Below are 7,034 nucleotides of genomic sequence, written 5' to 3' on the forward strand. Positions count from 1 at the left end.
GTCCCCTTAGGTTTAAGGATTTGTCCCTCTTATCTCAATAAGTTCTTTCAACTGATCATGCATTCTTTCAATATTTTCATCATCTGTGTACCTTTCAGATTAATAAACTTTTACTCTTGTGGCAGCATTTCGCCTCGTATACAGGGTGGTCCATTGATAGTGACAGGGCCAAATATCTCACGATATAAGCATCAAACGAAAAAACGGCAAAGAACGAAACTCGTCTAGCTTGAAGAGGGAAACCAGATGGCGCTATGGTTGGCCGGCTAGATGGCACTGCCATAGGTCAAACGGATATCACCTACGTTTTTTTTTTTTTAATAGGAACCCCCATTTTTATTACATATTCGTGTATTACGTAAAGAAATATGAATGTTTTAGTTGGACCACATTTTTCGCTTTGTGATAGATGGCGCTGTAATAGTCACAAACGTATACGTACGTGGTATCACGTAACATTCCGCCAGTGCGGACGCTATTTGCTTCGTGATACATTACCCGTGTTAAAATGGACCGTTTACTAGTTGCGGAAAAGGTCGGTGTACGGCTATTGTGATCAAAATGCCCAATGGACGTGTACTATGGATGCTGTTCGGTAACCTGGACGACATCATCCAAGTATTCAAATGGTTCAAATGGCTCTGAGCACTATGAGACTTAACTTCTGAGGTCATCAGTCCCCTAGAACTTAGAACTACTTAAACCTAACTAACCTAAGGACATCACACACATCCATGCCCGGGGCAGGATTCGAACCTGCGACCACAGCGGTCTCGCGGTTCCAGATTGTAGCGCCTAAAACCGCTCGGCCACTCCGGCTGGCTCATCCAAGTGTCCGGACCGTTCGCCGGATAGTTATGTTATTTAAGGAAACAGGAAGTGTTCAGCCACATGTGAAACGTCAACCACGACCTGCAACAAATGATGATGCCCGAGTAGGTGTTTTAGCTGCTGTCGCAGCTAAACCACACATCAGTAGCAGACAAAGTGTGCGAGAATCGGGAATCTCAAAAACGTCGGTGTTGAGAATGCTAAATCAACATCGATTGCACCCGTACCATATTTCTATACACCAGGAATTGCTTGGCGTGTAGAGTTCAGCCACTGGGCACAAGAGAAATTACGGGACGATGACAGATTTTTTGCACGCGTTCTATTTAGCGACGAAGCGTTATTCACCAACAGCGGTAACGTAAACCGGCATAATATCCACGATGGCTGCGACAAGAGGAACATCAGCGACCTTGGCGGGTTAATGTATGGTGGGGCGTTATGGGAGGAAGGATAATTGGCCCCCATTTTATCGATGGATATCTAAATGGCGCAATGTATGCTGATTTCCTACGCAATGCTCCACCGATGTTACTACAAGATGTTTCACTGCATGACAGAATGGCGATGTACTTCTAACATGATGGGTGTCCGGCACATAGCTAGCGTGCGGTTGAAGCGGTACTGAACCGCATATTTCATGGCAGGTGGATTGGTCGTCGAAGCACCATACCATGGCCCGCACGTTCACCGGATCTGACGTCCCCGGATTTCTTTCTGTAGGGTAAGTTGAAGAATATTTGCTATCGTGATCCACCGACAACGCCTATGCGTCAGCGCATTGTCAATGCATGTGCGAACATTATGGAAGGCGAAGTACTCGCTGTTGAGAGGAATGTCGTTACACGTATTGCCAAATGCATTGAGGTTGACACACATCATTTTGAGCATTTATTGCATTAATGTGGTATTTACACGTAATCACGCTGTAACAGCATGCGTTCTCAGAAATGATAATTGCACAAAGGTACATGTATCACATTGGAACAACCGAAATAAAATGTTCAAACGTACCTACGTTCTGTAATTTAATTTAAGGAACCTACCTGTTACTAACCGTTCGTCTAAAATTCTGAGCCAAATGTTTGTGACTATTGCAGCGCCATCTATCACAAAGCGAAAAAAGTGGTCCAACTAAAACATTCATATTTCTTTGCGTGCTATACGAATATGTAATAAAAATGGGGGTTCCTATTTTAAAAAAACGCAGTTGATATCCATTTGACCTATCTAGTGGGCCAACCATAGCGCCATCTGGTTTCCCCCTTCAAGTCAGACAAGTTTCGTTCTTTGTAGTTTTTTCGTTTGACGCTTATGTCGTGAAATATTTGGCCCGGTCACGATCAATGGACCACCCTGTATACCTTGGCTGTGATAATTTGTTCACTTCCTCGTTCAAAATAGCTTGACTGCATTCTTACTTTCCTATTCTTTATTTTGGACTACTCCTGCATTACTGCTATTTATTTTCTATTTATAACACTTTACTCTCCCGACCACATGTCCTGTGCTTTTTGTGAAGCTCCTGTCTCTTTTCTCTCCACCCTGGCCAGGCTCTACAATGTAGTCCTGTCCACCGGTTACTACCCCGACATGTGGAAAACCTCCCGTATCCTCATGTTCCTTAAACCTGGCAAACCGCCGTCCGCCGTCTCCTCCTACCGTTCCATCAGCCTTACCTCGGTCTTCAGCAAGGTCCTGGAATCTATCCTCACCCGACGCATCCACCAGCATCTCCGCCAGCACCGCCTCCTTCCCGTTACCCAGTGTGGCTTTCGGCCGTCCTTCTCTTCCGACGATCTTCTCCTTCACCTCACTCATCTCCTTTCCGAACAGCACAATTCCCGTCGCTCCGCAATCTTCTTCTCTCTTGACCTCGAACGCGCTTATGACCGCGTATGGCATTCCGGTCTCCTCTTCAAGCTCCAAACCTTTTCCCTTCCCATTAACTACGTCCGTCTGATCGGTTCCTTTCTCTCCCGCCGTCCTTCCTATGTCACTATCCATAACACAGATTCCTACACCTTTTTCCCCTCCGCCGGTGTGCCCCAAGGCTCCGTCCTCTCCCCCCTTCTGTACCTTTTGTACACGGCGGACATGCCGCCGCCGTCACCCCCCGTCCACCTTCACCACTTTGCCGATGACACCGCCTTCCTTGCCCTTGCCCCCACCCTGCAACGCTCCCAACACCTTCTCCAATCCCATCTTGACCGGTTCACCGCTTGGTGCAACCAGTGGTTGCTCAAGGTCAATCCTTCCAAAACCCAGGCGATCATTGTAGGCAAAACCACCCCTTCCTTCTGCCTCCTTGATTTCTATCTCACTGTCTATGGCCGTCCCATCGCCCTCACTCCCACCCTTAAGTACCTTGGCGTCACCCTCGACCGTCGCCTCTCCTGGACTCCCCATCTCCAGACAATCCAAGCCAAGGCACGTTCCCGACTCCGTCTCCTCAAGCTCCTTTCCGGCCGTACGTGGGGTCTGGACCCCTCCACCATCCTCCACACCTATAAATCACTCATCCGCCCTATCCTTTGTTACGCCCATCCAGCCTGGATCTCCGCCCCCCCTACCTTTTATAAATCCCTCCAAATCGTTGAACGCCATGCTCTCCGCCTTGCCTATCGCATCCGTCTCCCCTCCCCCACGCGGATCCTGTATGATCTCATCCCCTTCCCCCACCTCCTCCTTTTCCTTGAAAGGATTTGGATCCTGTACACCTCCCGTAAACTTGATCCTCCTCACCCGCTCGTATCCCCGATCCTCTCCCACCCCCACCCGCTGCTGCGCCTGTATTCCCCCGTCCCGCCCAGTCTCCATCTCTCCACCCTCCTTACCCTCTCCCAAGGCGGCTTCCGCCAGCTCCCTCTCCCTGATGATGTCCTCGTCCCCTCCATCTACCTCTCCTATCAACTTTGACCCTGCCCCGCCCCCCACTTCCGGTGTCATTTCCTTTCGGCACCCTCCCTCCCTTCTCTTCTCTTCCCTTCTTTTTCCTTCTCCCCGTCCCCTCCCTCCCCCCTCTTCCCCCGGGCTTCCTCTCCCCCTTCCTCCCTCCCCCCTATCTCCCCTGCCCGTGGCATTTCAGCTCTCCCCTCTCGCTCTCCCACTCCCCTTCCTCCTCCTCCTCTCTTGGCAGGTCCCCGGACTCGCACACGCATAGTGAACATTCGCGCACCGGAGATCATCGCCTTCTGTGTCTCGTGTGTGTGACGTCGTTTAGTGTTTTTGGTGTCCGCCGTCCCACTACTACGTTCACTTGTGCCGTCGGATTCATCAGTGTTCTATGCGCCGTGCCAACGTGTTTTCAGTGTTGTTATCGTCACGTGTGAACGACTCCGTGTTTTTTTGTGTCTCTGTGACCTCTCTCTTTTGCCCGCCACTATGTTCATTATCATTCTCCATTCTTATACTATTGTAAACACTATGGCCGAAGAGCGGCGTAGTGTGCCGCTGCCAGCCTACCTGATTTGTACAGGTATTAAAATAACAATAAAGTAAAAAAAAAAGTCCTGTGCTTCCTGCCGCGGCACTTCACTGATTAACACCACATCTACATTCAACCTAGCCATTTCTCTTTTTAAATTGTGAAATCTGTTTAAGCAATTCCAACATTCAATGCTCCGTCCCGCAGAACGCCATTTTTGTTTCCCTTGGTTACAACATCTTCCTGAACAGCCCCCGCCCAGACTATTTTACCTTCCAGATATTTTACATATTCATTAAGACGTACAATAGAGCTACACGCTAATTTCCTTGGAAATGAGTAATGAAGTAAGTCCTAGTAAAGTGAAAGTTTACGATCTCACAAACTTGAATGCTGTAATAAGCAATGCAGCTTAAACAAAATTATGGTGACGTGTACCGCCAACTGATGACGTACATAAACAACTTTTGTGAGCCGGACGGAGTGGCCGTGCGGTTCTAGGCGCTACAGTCTGGAATTGCGAGACCGCTACGGTCGCATATTCGAATCCTGCCTCGGGCATGGATGTATGTGATGTCCTTAGGTTAGTTAGGTTTACGTAGTTCTAAGTTCTAGGGGGCTGATGACCTCACATGTTAAGTCCCATAGTGCTCAGAGCCATTTGAACCATTTCAACTTTTGTGACCTGAGGAAGGCTGATTAATTTAGTCCAAACTAATTATTAATAAAAATTACATTTACAGTCTCAGCTACTAAAGAGTTTTTTCTACATCCTTGATTTTTTTATAAAGCGCGTTTAGCGATGTCAATGTCATACATGTACCAGTTTGATTAAAGACAAGGCTGTTTTACATCTAAACTGGTGACCACCTCCTAAATAGCGTGCTGGCCCATATTTAGAATGCACTACAGTAGTGATTCCGCATGGCATGGATTAGATAAGTCGTTGCTCGTTTCCCGGTGTCTGGCATCATATTTATATTTAGAGGTCACGCCATTCCCGTAACTTAGGTCAAGAGATATGTGGGCGCCGAACTGGCCCCGACTGCTTCCAAAAAGTGTTCCATAATATTCATATGAAGAAAATTTTTTGTATGTCCATCCTTTTGGCAGGAGGTCTTTGGGACGACGGCCGTTTACTATTGTGGCAAAATAAAACACATGCAGCCGTCCTTATGATTTTATTTTATGTTGTTGCAACCAGTATCAATGGTTCAATTCGCCAACCTCAGGTCTCAATGCATAAATCAGTAACGATAACATTATCAATTTATCAGTGACGTTACATAGAAAAAATTAAAACAGAATGAGAAACAATGGCTAGACAGTACTAGACACTTGCATTGTGTAGCGATCCTCATTCTGTTTTAAACTGTTTCTATGTAACTTGATTGATAAGTTGGTAATGCTGTCGTTACTGTTTTATGCATACAGGCCTGAAGATGGTGCATTGAACCATTGATACTGGTTGCAAAAAAAAAAAAAAATCATAAGGATGGATGCAGGTATTTTATTTTGTCACGATCGCGCGAATTTGGTCACCAGGGCTTCAACGTGTTGTCACTACCGTGCTGTTCACACTATTGTAGTATTATTCTCGTCTTGTGACGCGAACAGTTATACTGGTGGAAGATGCCGTCATTGTAGGATAAGACATCAAGCATGAAGGGATGCAGGTGGTCTACAACAGTGCTTACATCGCCAACAGCTATCATGATGGCTTCGATTTCTACCACAGGTTCCACTGAAGATCGGGTGAATGGTCCCCAATGCGTAATACCGCCTCAACCGTCGCATGGTGCATGTTTCGAACAACCGTTTGCCTCGATGATGACGTATCCAGACATTACAATGAACGTGGTACAACAAGAAGCGTGTCTCGTCCGACCAGATGACAGGTTTCCATTGACCAACGGTCAAATCTCTACGAACACATGCCACATGCAGTCAGAATTTGACTATGTCATTGGGTGAGACTGGGAAAACATAGAAGTCGTTTGCGTCAGATCCTATTTTTAAAAGGTTTGTGCTGAACTTTGTGTTCCTGAATACCTGTGCCTACTCCATCAGTGTACTCTATGGTAAGAACTGCCACAGACCGCAGCCTATCCCACTCTACAGAGCCGACAAGCCTTCGACCTCCACGTTTTGTAATGAGGCATGGATGTCCACCTCGTCGCCTACTCGTGGGTTCTGTTATGTACAACTTCGTACACAATGGTAAGGAGTGGTGAGCTACAGTACGGTGTAGCAGCTGTCGTAGTAGGGAAGGTGGGCAGGAGCAGAAATGATTAGTGAATACATAAACAGAGTAAACAGAAATTTTACATATCTTATACAAGTTTTCTCCAAGCGTTGCGAACGAACTCACAAAAGAACAAACAGCATTTAAGTCCAGCTATTACAAGAAGTAAACCAAAGTTTGTTGGTAAGCGTGAAGTCCAGCTACTAATGCCCTGTCGAACTGTCGACGGCTAAGACTGAAGACTGTCGAAGAGTGCCACTGAGGCTGGGTGTCAGCTTGTATTGCGGCGGCAGAGGGCTTAGTCGGAGTCGCTGAATGCACGGCTCAGAGGGCGCGCATCATTGCTTCTGCCAGATCCCCGTGCAACTGCTGTCGGCATCAGTCGGAAACGTGCTTTTCCGTTGCCGACTGTGGGACGCTGGTGAGGGTGGTATCGATCTATGACGCCACAGTTTGAAAGTCCTTCACCAGCTTTCCATAAATGCTTACGACAGTACCACATGAACAGCCGACTAGCTTCGCCACTTCCGT

The sequence above is a fragment of the Schistocerca nitens genome, chromosome 7 (assembly GCF_023898315.1).
Source record: "Schistocerca nitens isolate TAMUIC-IGC-003100 chromosome 7, iqSchNite1.1, whole genome shotgun sequence".
NCBI lineage: Eukaryota > Metazoa > Arthropoda > Insecta > Orthoptera > Acrididae > Schistocerca > Schistocerca nitens.